We start from the raw sequence: 19,341 nt of genomic DNA, 5'->3' as shown, positions 1-19,341 counted from the left end.
GTCTTGGCGATAATATCCCAGAAAGTAAAGTGTGTGCAAAGATACTACGCTCACTACCTGAACGGTTCAACTCAAAGGTGACCGCGATCCAGGAACTTCGTGATATGGATAATATGAAAGTAGAAGAACCAGTTGGCTCTTTACAAACCTATGAGTTAAATTTTAAAGCTCCTAAAGATAAGTCTATTGCCCTTAAATCTTCTAAAAACGTTTTTCAAGAAAATAATAGTAATTCTGATTTAGAAAACTCAGAAGATGATATGGCCCTTCTAGCGAAAAAGTTTTACAAAATTTTCAAAAGTAAAAAAGAGAGTTGATTTTCAAAAAGCAAATGATAAGAAAAGATTAAAATGTAAAACTTGGAAATCATTAAAGGACAGTCAATGTTACAACTGCCAAGATATGGGCATTTGGCAAACAAGTGTCCTAAAAAGGACAAACCCAAAAAGAAGAGTATGTTGGCTACTTGGGATGAATCTTTCGGTTCTGAAGCTTCTTCTGAATCAGAAGATTCTGAAACCGAGTCGAGCAATGAAGTCAAAGCCCTTATGACTCTAGCCAAGTTCACTTTTTCAAATAACGATGATTTAACTAGTGAAGAAAATCTGAACAATGATCATGAAAATGAAGAAGATCCTCAAGATGCTTATAATGCCCTTTACAAGGAAAGTTGTAAAATTGTTGTTAAATTAAAACTTCAAAAAGAAAAGTTTTCAAAGCTTAACGAAAATTTTGATTCTCTTATTTTAGAAAAATCCCATATTTCTGATTGTTTTGAAAAATGCAAATGTGATTTAGAATTCAAAACCTCCCAGATTGAAAATCTGAAATTTGAAAAATGAAAAGCTTAAATTTGAAGTCTCTTCACTTTTGAGTTAAAAGGATACATGGAGATATGTCCAAGGTGATCCAAAATTAGAAAAACTTTTATCTGGTTCAAGAAAAACTAGCGACCGATCCGGTTTAGGCTACGATAGAAATATTCCTCCTAAACAGAAGAATACTTCTCCTAAGTTTGTAAAAGGAGAGTCCTCAAACTCAAAAGAGAAAAGTTCTAATCAAAAGTTTTCTAAAAGTGCCAAAACGTTTCAATCTTTTAAACCTAAAAGTAACCATATCAACTATAAAAATCAGAACCGAAACCCTTTAACTGAAAAAATAGTTGATTTACTTAAGGAGCTCTTAAAATCTAACTCAGTTGGTCATTCTTACAACAATTACAAACATAAGAAGACCAACTATACTCCTAAACCCAAAACAGTTATGAAATGGGTTCCTAAGGTTACGTGCTTGGTTGCCCACACGGCTTTCAAAGCTACAATCATTCAAAGTGGTACTTAGATAGTGGATGCTCAAGGCATATGACTGGTGATAAAGGTCTATTCATCGATCTTAAAGACATGGCTGATGGTTCAGTCACATTTGGTGATTGTAGCAACTGTAAGATTATTGGCTAAGCTACGGTTCAACTTTCTAACCACCCATTATTTGAGAATATTTTGTACGTTGAAGGTTTAAACATAACTTTTTAAGCATTTCTCAAATATGCGATAAAAATCATAGTGTTAAATTTTCTAACCTAGGGTGTGAAATTTTAAGTAAAAATGGTTCAGTAATATTAACTGGTCGTAGAACGTCTGAAAACTGCTATATTGTTAGTGATTCTAGCTCATCTAATCAATTGTGTTACATGGTCTATACCGATGAGACTGATTTATGGTATAAACGTCTTGGACATGTACACTACCGCAATATATATAGATTGACCAAAAGAGAACTGATAAGAGGTCTACCTAAATTACAGAAAGTAGACAAAATATGTGGCGAATGCCAGATTGACAAGCAAACTAGGAGTACTCACAAAAAGGTGAACTCCAATGCCACATCAAAACTGCTCGAGCTTCTCCATGTGGATGTAACGACCTTGGAATTTTTGTGCTAATCTTTCCTTAAGTAGTTGTTTTGGGGTAATTAGCGCTTTACTCGATTGCTTGTGAAATCCGCATCAATCACTTTAAATTGTATCTGCATGGCTCTAAACGTGTAGATTAGTGAGCACTACGTTACTCTGAAATCTGGGATCCATCCCTAAATCCAGTTGTTCTGGAGAATTTTTGGAAGATCTGGATCGGACCTGGACCGCGCATCGAAAGTCCGATGGCGATGATCTTAGGCTGTTGCGGTCACTGAGTTGGGCTTGACCATCTCCTCAAAAATCAAGTCCATCTGATGTTCTGGGTCGATTTGCTTGAGCTCGGAGTGAAGAGTGTGAGAACGGTTGGAATTTATTAAGCTTTTTATGAAATCTGAGTCGTGTCGCTTGCGCGACGATTTTAAGCCATCTGACCGTTGGATTCTGACCCAATTTCACCCTCTGATCAGGATAGTTGGCCCAGGCACATCCTAGTGCTTGTGGACCTGATCGAGATTCCGTGACCGTTGAATTGAGTGTGGTCCGCCATGGCTGATCTGAAGAGCCGGTCGGTATGAAAACTCTGCTTGACCTAGATCCATGGTCAAGGAGCTTAAGTCCGACCTTTCGTGGTTATAGGCCCACCAGAAGTGCTTCGTTGGATCGAGAAAGGCTTACTTTGGTTATAACCTAAGTATACCTTGACCCTGGGGTTATTTTCATCAAGAATAGGCCTATTTATAGTCCTTAAACCCTAGCTCTCTTTTCCATACGATTTTCTCTAACCCTAGCTTGGAAAGAGAGTGGAAAAGAGAGAGGAAGTGAGAGAGATAAGTTGGTGAATCATCTTGGATTCTTCCTTGTTCTTCTTCATCTTTGAATCTTCGCTTTGAATCGTTCTTCTGACGATTCTGAGTTCCTTTTGGGGTAAGTTAACCTAACCCTAACCTGTGTTAGAGCTTAGATTAGTCTTGGTGTTGTTGTATCACATTTCTATCATTGTTTTAGGGTATTCTTGCGCCGTTGACGAAGACAACTCGTCTAAATCAGTTCGGTAGTTCTTTCTTCACTTAAGGTGCGGACTTTAAGCGTATAGGTTATGGTTTTCAAGGCTTTCAATCCCAGTTAGTGATTTATTCTTGTTATGGATGAGATTTCACATGCTAAATGTTGTGTTTACGTTGCTTTCTTGATATGCATGTGCTATATTGAGATTTGTGTATTCTATGTGTATTTATAAAGTACCGTATACGTATAAAATACGCACTTGTGTTTGCCATGATTATTTGTCATGTATGTATGCTAGATGCATGTATGATGACTCCTTGGTAAAAGGAATTGTCTAAGTGCATGTATTCCAACATACGTCATGTATGTTGTTCCATGTATGCTAAGTGTTGGTAGAAATGCATGAATGATCTAGAGTGTAATTTATTACACTAATTGCGGGCGTTGAGAAGTGATTCTCAACACTCCTTTTGATGTGCATGATTTCCTTTATGCAAGTTACATTCCAAGTTATTTAAATTCAAGCACTACTTGTGCTTACATTTATGTTAAGTTGATATTTCTCAAGTGCTTATGTACCATGATTTAAGTTGTTGTTCCATTACTGTTTTACATCCCATATGAATATCTGTTGTAGTGTAAGGTGTGTGGGACTATGCATTAGTCCAGGAAATCGGTAATCGACTCTATATTCGTGGTTGAGATTGCTTTCGCCACGTAGGATGTATTAGACGAGCCCGAGCCGTATTAGAGTTGGCGGCAGTGGTTTGGCCACGCGGAGTGTTTACGCACTCTATGTCGTTCAATTCAACGTGCGCTCATGCTAGTCGAGTTCGTCAAGTAACCCGATTGTCCGATGTATGTTTACCATGTATGGACGCTATTGCTTGAATCTAGGGTACCAAATTTACCAGTGACATCCTATTAACTATGGTACTTGATCCGCTAAGACTCATGAGCCGGACATGTTGGTATGGGACACCGTGGTCGAGCTATCGGCCTACGCTGGGGTGACGAGCCTCCCCGTAGTGACCAGTGAGCAATTAAACTCGTGAGCCGATTATGGTGGTATGGGACACTATATTCGTGCTGTCAGCCTACATTGATTGGTGACGAGCCCTTTGTAGTGACCTCGAGTATACCTGGATACCGCAATGAGGTGACAAGCCGAACTGTGGTAGGAAGGGCATGAAAGGCGTGCATTGATTGGTGACGAGCCCTTTGCTACGACCTCAAACATATGATCGTATGAGATGTCTAGGATTGACGACCCTAGTTTGGATTACTGTTTGGATGGTGATATGAGGAAGGTATCTTAGCTTCCCAATCCGGCTATGCGAAATGGACTAATAACAACTTGGTAATCATATCCATGCACCGCATTTACATATGCTTTGTAGATGTGGCGCACTTTGAGGCGATGTCATGCGTAACGTAAGATGAAGACGCTGAGGGTGTACGCGTGAGGGCACGCATCATATTGCATACATCCTTGCATTAATAAGAGTACTTAGGATTTATTTAATTGTTCTGCGTTATCATTACTGTTTGATTGAACTGATAACATGTTAACCAGTGCTTTATTGTTCCACTGAGTTGATCACTCACTCCCACGTTTCTGGGGCGGTGTTAAACACCCACCAGACTCTGTCTTAGTCCCTGATGTTGCAGATGTGGATGCGACGTCTGAGACAGAGCGGGAGCTGGATGACGACGAGGTTGTCTCCTCCTATATGCAGTTTTCAGATGGATTCTAGCGAGCCTCGGTCTGATGTGCGGGATCTCTAGGATTATTTTTGGGAACTGAAATGATGTAATTTGATACTTATAATTTTGTTAGATAACACTTTTATTCGACCTGGCTTGTATATGTACTCCAGGGATTTACACTTGTACACATTTTACTATAAGTCTTCCGCTTGCTTTATTCACTTATCCCTGAATCATATCTGCGTTTTGGCTTAATCTATTCCATGTTTTATGCACTAATACAGTCAACATACATCCTTCATTAAATATGTTGCATAAGTGATGTTTTGGAACTCGGGAGCTGAGTTATGCTCGACCCCCGAATTTCAGGGTGTTACAAGTTGGTATCAGAGCATGATCTGGATTAAACCGGACCTGGGTTATGGTCACACACCACATGTTGTCGTCACTTTAGTGTAATTGGGTGCGGGTCTATCATCACTTTTGTATTTGTGCTCCGTAGTTCCTATTGGCGAAAGTCTCCTGAAAACCTTCGCCGAGATCGAGTCTGTACTTTTACCTGATCACACACAGCGACCCGAAACCTTTCCCAGACCCTCTATTAATGCGTTTAGACGGTCTATCTTCCCTTTTTTCACCCTTAAACCTTCTAGAAATCGCTATTTGAATCAGATTTCTGTCTGAATGACCCGATAGGCGTCAAACTACGCAAGGGGCCAATCGGGGCATTTTCTGTGGGACCCAGGGGGGGACCACGTGTTTTGGACCAAGGGGGACCAGGAGGGCCTCGCCAAAACGGTGAGGCATCGCCGAACTGTCCAGAGACCGGTGATGCCATCGCCGGTTCGACGAGGGATCATCGGTCAGCGGGCTCAGCGGGCCGACGCATCTCAGGCCTAGTGTGGCCCACCCCTCTACGGTTTTACCTTAAAACCCATTCCTTTTACCTATATCCTTCACAAAACCCACTCCCAAGCTTTCCTTTTCTTCAAAAACCTCTCCAAATCCTCTCAAATCTCTCCCCAATCTTCATCTTCCTCCATTTTTTCGTGCAAACCCATCACCCCATCTTCAAATCTTCCTTCCCATTGCTGATTTCTCCTTCTTTCCTTCTCATTTGAGCCCTTGTTTTTCCTATTTGGCTAATAGTTGTGTGGAAGCTTCACCATCTTCCTATTTCTCTCTTTCTCTCATTTCTCATGGCCTTCTTTGAGATTGTGACGGCCATCTTTTCCATTTCTTCCCTTCATTCCTTGATGGGGAAGAAGAGAGCGCCCGTGGATGAAGCCGGGCCGAGCCGCCCAACCCGTGCAGGAAGGCCGAGAGGAGCCGCCGCTAGCACGTCCGCCACACGCGAGTTCCAGACGAAGCGTGACCTCGATCCTCGAGCTCCCGTTAGTAGGACTTTGTTGGTGAAATTGTCGCATGGAGTCTATGAAGGGCGTAGAGTCCTTTTTGAGGCTCATGTTGATCCGCGGCTCTTTGGTGAGTTCTTCTTGTTGGAGCGCCTAGAAGGGGCTGGTTGGGGTCCCTTGTTTGAAGGCGAGTATCGCGTGAATGCTAGCACTGTTCGGGCCTTTTATGCCAACATTCTGGAGCCTTCGCTGGAGCCTCTGCAGTTTAAGATTCCTTGTGGTAGTGGTCGTGTGGGTATCGTTGATGTTGCTTTGATATCCCGCCTCCTGAGAGTGCCACTTGGTGAAGTGCATGCCAGCGAGAAGAATGTGGACAGTGTGCGCGAGAGGGATCGTCGCACCCGATCCTTGTGTGGTCGTCTGGTCGAATGGCAGCCGAATAGGAGTCTTTTGGCTTCTCACATGACGGACGACTTCCATTTGCTTCATCACATCTTTACGTTCAATGTATATCCAAGGTGGAGCAACCACGGCGAGTGTACGCGCCTGATGGTGGATTTCCTATATCAGGTGGGGTAGGAAGCGAAGTTGTGTGTGCCGACGTACGTCCTGCGCCAGATTATTCTCATCGCTCGTTCGAGTAGAAGGACCCAGTCGCTCCCTTTTGGCCGCCTCATTTGCAGGATTGCACATGAGTTTGGCTATAGGCTTAGAGCTGAGAAGCCGGTTCCTGTTCGTTATATTAATTTGAGGACTCTTAAGCTGATGGAGGTTGGTTCTGGTCGGCTTGCCTCAGAGGGTGAGGCTGAGTCTGAGAGCGGCGATGATGAGAGTTTTGCTGAAGGTGGTGCGGAGTCTGAGGAAGGAACAGAGCAAGACAAGGAAGAGATTGAGGCACAGGATTCGAGTGATAGCTCTCCTCCTGTGGTGCCAGAGCAGGGCGCAGAGCAGACTGCCAGAGATGCCCGTCTTACACGGCTTGAAGAAGGGCAAGCTGCTTTACGCCAGGATATGGTTGATCTTTGAGCCCTTGTTAAACATAAGTTTAAGAAGGTGTCTCAGACTCTGAAGTCTATCCTGTGTTGCTTGCAGGATAAGGGTGCTCCGCCTCCATCTCCTGATTTCGATGAGTAGCATCGTCGTGGCCGTCTTTTGCTTTGTTTGTGTTTTCTTTCTGTGTGTAGCCGTTGTTGGCTTGTAGTTGGAGTGTTGTAGTGTTGTAGTTGTGGTAGTTGTTTGTGGTTGTTATAGTTGCTGTGGTTGTTGAAGTGTTAGATGTTGTTGTTTTCATGCTTCCCTAGTCGTGATTCATGTATTGCTGCACTACTTGTATTGCGACGATTTTAGTTAATGGAATGCATGTTGTTTGTCTTTGGAGTTGTGCTGTGCTGTGTTGTTGTGTGGATGGATTATATGACTTAGAATCTGACAGGTTGCATCCTCTGTTGAATGTAGGGATGCCTCCTAAGGGTTCGAAGACTTCGGCCCGTCTCTCTCTGATTGAGTCGCTTGATGGGGTTCCTCCCATGAGCGATAGCCGGTCGGATCCGCAGGCGGGTCCATCTCGTGTCGGTGTTGGGTCGACACCTATGGCTCCTCCAGTCACACCCTCGGTTCCTGAGCCGAGCCATGCACCTTTGTCTGCTTCACCTGTTGATAGGTTTGAGCAGATGATGTTGTTGATGCAGCAGCAGCAGCAGGAGTTCCTCTCTTCCATGGCTGGCATCTTTGCTCAGTCTGTGGGGGCGACTCCACCTGTTTCACCTATGCCTCCATCTGGGAGTGCCAGTGTCAGTGCCAGTGCCAGCGGCACATTCGAGCGATTCCAGCGCTTGCGACCTCCTACTTTTGCGGGTTCTCATAGACCCGAGGAGGCCGAGTATTGGATTGACCGCATCTCTAAGATGCTGAGGCCGTTGCACTGCTCTGAGGTCGAGCAGGTTGAGCTTGCCACCTTCATGTTTGAGAAGGAGGCCAGTTTGTGGTGGGACAGTGTGCTTCGCACTGTCGAGGAGCACTTTGTTTGGTCGTGGTAGGCGTTTGAGGCGCGCTTCCACGAGAAGTATTTCCGGTCGTTCCGACATGAGAAGGAGAGTGAGTTCCTTCACCTCCGCCAGGGAGGGTTGTCGGTTACGGAGTATGAGAACCGGTTTACTGAGTTGGGGCGGTATGTTCCTTTGATCCTGGGTGATCAGCCAATGAGGATGCGGCGTTTCTCTGAGGGATTGAGACCTGAGATCCGATCGAAGATTTGCTGTGCTAGCATTTCTTCGTATGCAGAGCTGGTGAGCATGTCCTTGCGAGCAGAGCAGGACGGAGATAGAGCGTCCCGCATGCGAGCACCGCTGGTTCCTAGGCCGCTACCGGACTTTCAGGGTGCACCTTTCCTCGGCAAGAGGCCGCGAGTTGATTCTCCTCCGAGGCGTTCAGCGCTGCCCGCTCAGCAGATGAGAGCTGATTTGAGATGTTCTTATTGTGGGAAGGTGGGGCACTTGGACTGTTTTTGCTTCTCCCGTATGCGAGCTGGTGGTTTTACTCCACCTCAGAGGGTTAGCCGTCCGATGCCTCAGGTTATTTCTCCTCCTCCTCTTCGATCAACGCCAGCTCATCCATCCTTCAGACATTCAGTTCCTGGTTTCAGGCCACCTCAGCGGCCCATGGTTCCTCCACCGAATCGTCAGTAGCAGGCTCGTGTTCATGCGCTTTCAGCTGAAGCGCCTATGTCTGACTTGGTGCCGAGGTCCTTTGAGGTGACAGCGCATATTGAAGGTATTCCCGTTTCTGTGTTAGTGGATACAGGGTCCACTACTTCTCTTATATCTTATGCGGCAGTTAGGCGTTTGGGTTTAAGATCTGTTCCTATGCAAGGAGTGACGCTTACTACCGCTACGGGGATTTCCTTTGCTTTGGGCAAGCGTTGTATCGATTGTTTGGTCGATCTGGGAAGTGGATCGATCCGTGTTGATTTGCTAGTCGCACCGCTTTATCACTACAATGTTATTATGGGTATGAATTGGCTCACGAGGATGCGAGCTGAGATTGATTGTGAAGCGAGATCAGTGACGATCCATGGACCTGAGGGCGAGATTGTTACTTTCCCAGTTCAGGTCAGTTACCCTCTTCGTATTGATTTTTATTCTTCTTTGTTGGAGAGTTCGGCCGAATCGGCGTTGGTTGGTACGCCGGTAGTTCAGGAGTTTGAAGATGTGTTTGAGTCGATTCCTGGATTACCTCCTCAGCGTGAGATTGATTTTGCTATCAATCTTATGCCTGGTGCGGCGCCCATTTCTTTACCCACCTATCATATGCCTCCGAGTGAAATGGAGGAGTTGAGGAAGCAGATAGATGGTTTGCTGGAATTGGATTTTATTCGGCCCAGTGTGTCTCCTTGGGGAGCACCTGTTTTGTTTGTGAAGAAGAAGGATGGTTCCTTGCGATTGTGTATTGATTATCGCGAGTTGAATTAAGTAACTGAAGAATAAGTACCCTTTGCCTAGGATTGATGATCTGTTTGATCGGTTTGAAGGGGGCACGTTACTTTTGAAGGTTGATCTGCAATCGAGGTATCATCGATTCGCGTCGAGGATGAGGGCGTCAGAAGACCGCTTTCGAGGACCGGCCGGTCATTATGAGTTCCTTGTGATGTTGTTCGGTCTGGACGAATGCACCGGCCGTGTTCATGGATCTGATGAACAGGGTGTTTCGGCCATTCCTGTTTCGATTCGTCATTGTCTTTATTGATGACATTTTGATTTATTCGGCGAGCCGGGCAGAGCACGAGGAGCACTTAAGAGCGGTTTTGGGTACTCTTAGGGAGCATCAGCTTTTCGCACAATTCAAGAAGTGTGATTTCTGGAAAGAGGAAGTCAAGTTCCTGAGACATGTGGTGTCTAAGAAAGGAATAGCCGTCGACCTTGCCAAGGTAGCTGCAGTGCAGGACTGGAAGCAGCCTGGTTCTGTTACTGAGGTGAGGAGTTTTCTGGGTCTTGCAGGCTATTATCGACGCTTTATTCAGAACTTCTCGAAGATTGCCAGACCGTTGTCACAGCTGACACGGAAGGATTTGAAGTTTGCTTGGAGTGAGCAGGCGGAGTTAGCTTTTCAGGAGCTGAAGGACAAGTTGACGTCCGCCCCTGTGCTAATATTGCCAGAGCAAGGGGTTAAGTATATTATATATACTGACACCTCTCGCGTTGGTCTAGGTTGTGTCCTTATGCAGAAGGACAGGGTGATTGCTTATGCTTCGCGTCAGTTGAGGAAACACGAAGAGAATTACCCTACGCACGACCTGGAATTGGCAGTTGTCATCTTCGCATTAAAGCTTTGGAGACATTACCTCTATGGTGAGGAGTTCGAGCTCTTTTGCGACCACAAGAGCCTTAAGTATATTTTCACGCAGCGTGATTTGAATATGAGGCAGCGCAGATGGATGGAAACATTGAAGGACTTCAAGTTCGATGTTTCTTACCATCCTGGTAAGGCGAACCTTGTGGCAGATGCGTTGAGTCGTAAGAAGGCTATTGAGTTTGTGGCTCCGCTGATGATAGCAGAGTGGGATATGTTGGAGTTCGTGCCCGATTTTGAGCAGAAGCTTACGATGGTTGAGCCGTATGAGGTTATCGCACACATTCGTGTACAGCCCGTTATCGACGAGAGGATCATTGCAGCTCAGGCAGATGATGAGCTTTTGGTGAAGATGAGGCAGCGGGTTGGTACAGATGAGAACTCCGACTGGAGTGTTAGTTCTGATGGGGGCCTACGTTTTCGTGGCCGGTTATGTGTTCTTGACATCCCTGACTTGAGACGAGAGGTTCTCGAGTTAGCCCATAGTTCTAAACTTGTGATGCATCCAGGTAGCACAAAGATGTATCAGGATATGAAGAGGTCTTATTGGTGGGACAATATGAAGGTACAGATTGCTGAATTTGTTTCTCGTTGTCTCACGTGCCAGCAGGTCAAGGCAGAGCGTCGTCGACCTCCTGGGTTGTTGCAGCCCATTCCCATAGCTGAATGGAAGTGGGATTTAATCTCTATGGATTTTATTTCTGGGTTGCCGAGGACGAGAAAGGGATTTGACTCTATTTGGGTGATCGTCGATCGATTAACGAAGTCAGCGCATTTCTTACCGATCAGAGTCACTTACTCTGCAGACGAGTTGGCTAGGTTATATATCAAGGAGATAGTGCGTCTGCATGGAGTTCCCCTGGAGATTGTGTCTGATAGAGACACGCATTTTACATCTATCTTCTGGACTCATATCCAGGAAGCAATGGGTGTGAAATTGAAGTTCAGCATCGCGTTTCATCCGCAAACAGATGGGCAGACGGAGCGCGTGAATCAAGTCCTGGAAGATATGTTGCGAGCTTGTGTTTTGGATTTCAAGGACAGTTGGGATGATTGTCTTCGTATGCAGAGTTCGCGTATAATAATAGTTTCCAGGCGAGTATCGATATGGCTCCCTATGAGGCGTTGTATGGTCGCCTATGCAGAGCACCACATTGTTGGGCAGAAATTGGTGAGTGTAGTTTGCTTGGCCCAGAGTTGGTGCATGTGACTTCTGAGAAGGTTGACATCATTCGACGTCGACTTCTGACAACGCAGAGTAGGCAGAAGAGTTATGCTGATATGAGGCGTCGACCGCTTGAGTTTGTAGTGGGAGACCATGTGTTTTTGAAGGTCTCTCCTATGAAGGGAGTTTTGCGGTTCGGTAAGAAGGGGAAGTTGACGCTGAGATTTATTAGTCCATTTCAAGTTCTGGATCGAGTGGGAGCGGTAGCTTACCGCCTTGCTTTGCCCACACCCATTGCGGGCGTGCATAACGTATTTCATGTTTCTATGCTGAAGAAGTACGTTCCTAATCCTTCGCATATTATCAGTTGGGAGCAAGTGCAGTTGAGTGAGGATGCCACTTATGTACTGCGACCGACGCGTATTCTCGACAGGAAGGAGCAGGTATTGCATAGCAAGGTTATCCCTCTTGTGAAGGTGCTATGGACGCATCATGGTGTGGAAGAGGCTACTTGGGAATCTGAAGCTGAGGTCAAAAAGACCTACCCTCTGATCCTTGAGGCTTATATGAAGGTATGAATTTCGAGGACGAAATTTCCTTTAAGGGGGGTAGATTGTAACGACCTTGGAATTTTTGTGCTAATCTTTCCTTAAGTAGTTGTTTTGGGGTAATTGGCGCTTTACTCGATTGCTTGTGAAATCCGCATCAATCACTTTAAATTGTATCTGCATGGCTCTAAACGTGTAGATTAGTGAGCGCTACGTTACTCTGAAATCTGGGATCCATTGCTAAATCCAGTTGTTCTGGGGAATTTTTGGAAGATCTGGATCGGACCTGGACCGCGCGTCGAAAGTCCGATGGCGATGATCTTAAGCTGTTGCGGTCACCGAGTTGGGCTTGACCATCTCCTCGAAAATCAAGTCCATCTGATGTTCTGGGTCGATTTGCTTGAGCTCGGATTGAAGAGTGTGAGAACGGTTGGAATTTATTAAGCTTTTTATGAAATCTGAGTCGTATCGCTTGCGCGACGATTTTAAGCTATCTGACCGTTGGATTCTGACCCAATTTCACCCTCTGATCAAGACAGTTGGCCCAGGCACATCCTAGTGCTTGTGGACCTGATCGAGATTCCGTGACCGTTGAATTGAGTGTGGTCTGCCACGGCTGATCTGAAGAGCCGGTCAGTATGAAAACTCTGCTTGACCTAGATCCATGGTCAAGGAGCTTAAGTCCGACCTTTCGTGGTTATAAGCCCACCAAAAGTGCTTCGTTGGATCGAGAAAGACTTACTTCGGTTATAACCTAAGTATACCTTGACCCTGGGGTTATTTTCATCAAGAATAGGCCTATTTATAGTCCTTAAACCCTAGCTCTCTTTTCCATACGATTTTCTCTAACCCTAGCTTGGAAAGAGAGTGGAAAAGAGAGAGGAAGTGAGAGAGATAAGTTGGTGAATCATCTTGGATTCTTCCTTGTTCTTCTTCATCTTTGAATCTTCGCTTTGAATCGTTCTTCTGACGATTCTGAGTTCCTTTTAGGGTAAGTTAACCTAACCCTAACCTGTGTTAGAGCTTAGATTAGTCTTGGTGTTGTTGTATCTCATTTCTATCCTTGTTTTAGGGTATTCTAGCGCCGTTGACGAAGACAACTCGTCTAAATCAGTTCGGTGGTTCTTTCTTCGCTTAAGGTGCGGACTTTAAGTGTATAGGTTATGGTTTTCAAGGCTTTCAATCCCAGTTAGTGATTTATTCTTGTTATGGATGAGATTTCACATGCTAAATGTTGTGTTTACGTTGCTTTCCTGATATGCATGTGCTATATTGAGATTTGTGTATTCTATGTGTATTTATAAAGTACCGTATACGTATAAAATATGCACTTGTGTTTGCCATGATTATTTGTCATGTATGTATGCTAGATGCATGTATGACGACTCCTTGGTAAAAGGAATTGTCTAAGTGCATGTATTCCAACATACGTCATGTATGTTGTTCCATGTATGCTAAGTGTTGGTAGAAATGCATGAATGATCTAGAGTGTAATTTATTACACTAATTGCGGGCGTTGAGAAGTGATTCTCAACACTCCTTTTGATGTGCATGATTTCCTTTATGCAAGTTACATTCCAAGTTATTTAAATTCAAGCACTACTTGTGCTTACATTTATGTTAAGTTGATATTTCTCAAGTGCTTATGTACCATGATTTAAGTTGTTGTTCCATTACTGTTTTACATCCCATATGAATATCTGTTGTAGTGTAAGGTGTGTGGGACTATGCATTAGTCCAGGAAATCGGTAATCGACTCTATATTCGTGGTTGAGATTGCTTTCGCCACGTAGGACGTATTAGACGAGCCCGAGCCGTATTAGAGTTGGCGGCAGTGGTTTGGCCACGCGGAGTGTTTGCGCACTCTATGTCGTTCAATTCAACGTGCGCTCATGCTAGTCGAGTTCGTCAAGTAACCCGATTGTCCGATGTATGTTTACCATTTATGGACGCTATTGCTTGAATCTAGGGTAATGAACTTACCAGTGACATCCTATTAACTATGGTACTTGATCAGCTAAGACTCATGAGCCGGACATGGTGGTATGGGACACCGTGGTCAAGTGTCAACCACTGGGGGTGACGAGCCTCCCCGTAGTGACCAGTGAGCAACTAAACTCGTGAGCCGATTATGGTGGTATGGGACACTATATTCGTGCTGTCGGCCTACATTGATTGGTGACGAGCCCTTTGTAGTGACCTCGAGCATACCTGGATACCGCAATGAGGTGACGAGCCGAACTGTGGTAGAAAGGGCATGAAAGGCGTGCATTGATTGGTGACGAGCCCTTTGCTACGACCTCAAATATATGATCGTATGAGATGTCTAGGATTGACGACCCTAAAATGGATTACTGTTGGGATGGTGATGTGAGGAAGGTATCTTAGCTTCCCAATCCGCCTGTGTGAAATGGACTAATAACAACTTGGTAATCATATCCATGCACCGCATTTGCATATGCTTTGTAGATGTGGCGCACTTTGAGGCGATGTCATGCGTAACGTAAGATGAAGACGCTGAGGGTGTACGCGTGAGGGCACGCATCATATTGCATACATCCTTGCATTAATAAGAGTACTTAGGTTTTATCTAATTGTTCTGCGTTATCATTACTGTTTGATTGAACTGATAACATGTTAACCAGTGCCTTATTGTTCCACTGAGTTGATCACTCACTCCCACGTTTCTGGGGCGGTGTTAAACACCCACCAGACTCTTTCGTAGGCCCTGATGTTGCAGATGTGGATGCGACGTCTGAGGCAGAGCGGGAGCTGGATGACGACGAGGCTGCCTTCTCCTGTATGCAGTTTTCAGATGGGTTCTAGCGAGCCTCGATCTGATGCGCGGGATCTCTAGGATTATTTTTGGGAACTGAAATGATGTAATTTGATACTTATAATTTTGTTAGATAACACTTTTATTCGACCTGGCTTGTATATGTACTCCAGGGATTTACACTTGTACACATTTTACTATAAGTCTTCCTCTTGCTTTATTCACTTATCCCTGAATCATATCTGCGTTTTGGCTTAATCTATTCCATGTTTTATGCACTAATATAGTCAACATACATCCTTCATTAAATATGTTGCATAAGTGATGTTTTGGAACTCGGGAGCTGAGTTATGCTCGACCCCCGAATTTCAGGGCGTTACAGTGGATCTTATAAGACCAACCAGGACGGAGAGTCAAGGTGACAAAAAATATATATTGGTAATCATCGATGACTATACCAGATTCACTTGGGTAGCCTTCTTAAGGGATAAATTAAAAACCCTTGATGAAGTAAAAAGGATCCTCAAATGGATCCAAACTGAAAAAGGTTCTCAAGTTAGTAAGATCCGCAGTGATCATGGATCAGAATTCGAAAATAGCGGTTTTGAGAAATTCTGTTGCGATTAGGGAATATCATATGAATTCCCTACACCCAAAACACCATAAAAAAATGGAATTGTTGAAAGAAAAAATAGAGTGCTTCAAGAAATAACTAATGTAATGTTGAATAGTATGAAGCATCTAAAAATCTTTGGGCTGGAGCTGTAAATACTGACTGTTATATAATCAACCGGGTTTATATAAGTAAATCTAATAATAAAACGGCTTATGAAATGTGGTTCGATAAGAAGCCTACTATCAAATACTTTCGATTTTTTGGCAGCAAGTACTATATTTTACGTGACCATGAAAATCTGGGCAAGTTTGACACTAAAAGTGATGAAGGAATCTTTTTAGAATATTCTTTGAATAATCGAGCATATCGAGTACTGAATAAGAGGACTGGTGTGATTCAAGAGTCCATCAATGTGGTCATTGACGATCACTTGAATACACCTACCCCAAGTTCAGATAATGATAAAGTTTTTTTATTTGACAAACTAGATACTTCATCAAGTCAAAACAATTCAAAATTGAGGACTGTTAAAGATCATCCAACCACTCAAATTCTTGGAAACCTTCTCACTGGTGTGTGCACTCGTAGACAACCAAAAGATATATGTAATTACTTGTGCTTTACATCCTAGATTGAACCGGCAAACGTAAAAGAAGCTCTTTCTGACGAAAACTGGATAGTAGCGATGTAAGAAGAGCTTAAGCAATTTGTAAGAAATGATGTTTGGTATCTCGTTCGTAGACTTAAAGACAAACACATTATACGAACTAAGTGGATTTTTAGAAATAAGTCTGATGAACTTGGTAATATAATTCGAAACAAGGTTAGACTGGTTGTATAAGGGTACACTCAAATTGAAGGCATCGATTATGATGAAACCTTTGCCCCAGTAGCTTGTCTTGAATCAATCAGACTATTCATATCCATTGCTTGTTTTAAAAATTTTAAAATTTATCAAATGGATGTAAAGAGTGCCTTCTTAAATGGTGTTCTATATGAAGAAGTGTATATTGAACAACCAATGGGTTTTGAAGACCCTAAGAACACTAATCATGTCTATCGCCTAAAAAAGGTCTCTACGGTTTGAAACAAGCTCCCAGGGTATGGTATGAAAAATTAACTAAGGTTTTACTAAGTCATAACTTTCTAATGGGAAGTGTTGATAAAACTTTGTTTGTTAAGAAACATAACGATCATATCTTAATAGTGCAAATCTATGTTGATGATATTATTTATGGATCTACCTGTATTAACATAGCTGTTGAGTTTGCTGATTTAATGAAATCTAAGTTCAAAATGAGCATGGTTGGGGAATTGAATTATTTCCTAGGGTTACAAGTAAAACAACAACCTGATGGTATATTTATTTCTCAAACCAAATATTGTTTGAACTTAATTAAAAAAGTTCGGATTTGAGAATGGGAAAATTTTTGATACTCTTATGAGTACAACATTAAGACTCTCAAAAGACTCTACAGGTAAAAATATGGATCCTAAATTATATCGTAGTATGACTGAAAGTTTACTTTATTTAACAAGTAGACCTGATATTACTTTCAGTGTTGGTATTTGCGCTAGATATTAATCTGACCCTAAAGAGTCATATCTAACTATTGTTAAGCAGATTATGCGATATGTCGCAAGTAATATAAATTTGGGTCTTTGGTATTCATATGATACTAGTGTTCAGTTGGCAGGGTACACTGATGCTGATTGGGTTGGAAGTATCGATGATAGGAAATCAACCAGTGGTGGTTGTTTCTATATCGAATTATTTAGTTTCTTGGTTTAGGAAGAAGCAAAGCTCTGTATCGCTCTCAACTACTGAGGCTGAATACATCGCAGCTAGAAATGCATGTACTCAGCTTGTATGGATGAATAGAATGTTAAGCGATTAGAGAATTGCACTGGATTCAATGGTTTTATATTGTGATAATTTCAGTGCGATAAATATATCTAAAATTCCAATCCAACATTCACGTACCAACCACATTGACATTAGATATCATTTCATTCGTGAATTAGTGGAAGAAAAGACAATCTCTTTAGATTATATTCTGACTGAGACTTAGCTTGTTGACATTTTCACTAAACCGCTCGACAAAAGTAGGTTTAATAAATTGAAATTTGATCATAGTATGTGCAATTTAAACTGATTATTCATGCTTTTCTGTATTATAGCATATATAATTGTTAATTTATTTGTTTAAATTTTAAAATTATGTGAAAAATGCATATTTTAGTCGGTACACGACCAGTTGAGGACGTACTCGACCAGTCGTGGCACGACCGGTCCAGGACGTCCCACGACTAGTCGTGTTACACGCTGGCCCTTTTAAAATTTGGAGAAAATTCCTTCTTCATTTCATCTTTTCGCTCCAACGAGCCGATGCCCGACTGGTCGTACCCACCTTCTTAAATCTTCAAGGTTAGTGCATCATTTGCATTTTTCTTGTGAATTCTAGTTAATATTACTTCATTTTCACTATTGGAGTAATTTATTTTGTGATTCATTGTGATTTTGGAGTTTTCTTTTGAAAAATCTGATCTAGCAAAACCCCGCTCCACATCTTTTGAAGCTCCTTGTTTCTTTGATTTTGTTATGACAAATGGATGCTAGAGGGAAATAGAAAACTTCCTATGGTCCATCTTCTTCTAGATCTACTCATATCACACAACGCCATCTTCGGTCACCCGAAGATGATCCCTCATATGTGCGGAATTTGTGAATGCGCAATATCATTGTTGAACGACCTGTTGATCTTGACCACATTGCTCCTTTTAGTCTTCTTTCACTTCTCCAAACTGTAGGTTGGGCTAACATCCTACATTGGGGTGGGCCTGCATAACAGTTAATTACGCAGGCTATGTTTGTGTGTATTTCTGATTATTTGACTGAGAAATTAACATTTAAAATAGCAGCTAGAGAAGGTCCATTTGGAATAGACTGTCATTTGATTTCAGGTCTAGTAGACATACTTGTTAATGACGAGGGTATTCCTATTCATACGCTAGTTGAGAAACCCTCAGAATCAGAAAAACACATGCTCACCAAAGCATTATGCAATATGGATGTGCAATGGACTCATAAGGGGAATGCACTCCCCCCAAAGTACTTGTTACCCAGATATAGGGTTCTCCATAGAATCTTTATTTCAAATATGTATCTGCGTTCTAGTAACAAAACAGAACTGACTTCTTTTATGGTTCATGTTTTGCATTCCGTCATCTTAATACTAAAGTTTGTCTGCCTACTTTAATATGTCATTCCATCATTCAGTTTCATCTCCATCCAGGATACAGTGTTATTCCATTTGCAGATCTTATGACTGTGTTAGCTACTCACATGCTAGTTGCTATGCCTGTTGGAGAGGCTCCTATTCATCACCTGACTTTTAACAGTTCAAATATTAACAAAATGAAATTGGAATTGGGCTCCTGGCCAAGTGGATGTGGGTGGTGTTGGTGCTGAAGCAGGGAATGTAGAAGAAGGTGATGATCTTCCTCCTGATGATATAAATATGGATGACATTTTTTTATGAACTTGAATCAGACTCTACTAATGATCCTGACTATGAGCCATCTGATTTTGATGCTCGTCTTCATGCACTTGAGGAGAAGGTAGAGAACATGAATGTTGCCCATGATTTACAATTTAAATATATGCGCAAGTATCTTAGGCGCTTAAACAAGGGCCTTCATCAACTTGATCCTACCATTCCTGCTCCTTAAGGATCTGATTAGATGTTTTTATCTTATGGTTTGTAATAACTCTTATACTACTTTGTTTTCTTTTAGTTTGTGAGACTGACTTTGGCTGACTTTGGTTTTTGCTGGTAAATGATATGTGACCTTTGAATTTGCTTATTTATCTTTCATATCTTGCCTAGTTAATTCCTTTATTACT

Source organism: Magnolia sinica, chromosome 2 (assembly GCF_029962835.1).
Source record: "Magnolia sinica isolate HGM2019 chromosome 2, MsV1, whole genome shotgun sequence".
NCBI lineage: Eukaryota > Viridiplantae > Streptophyta > Magnoliopsida > Magnoliales > Magnoliaceae > Magnolia > Magnolia sinica.
The sequence above is the reverse complement of the archived record's forward strand: the minus strand, read 5'-3'. Positions refer to the sequence as shown.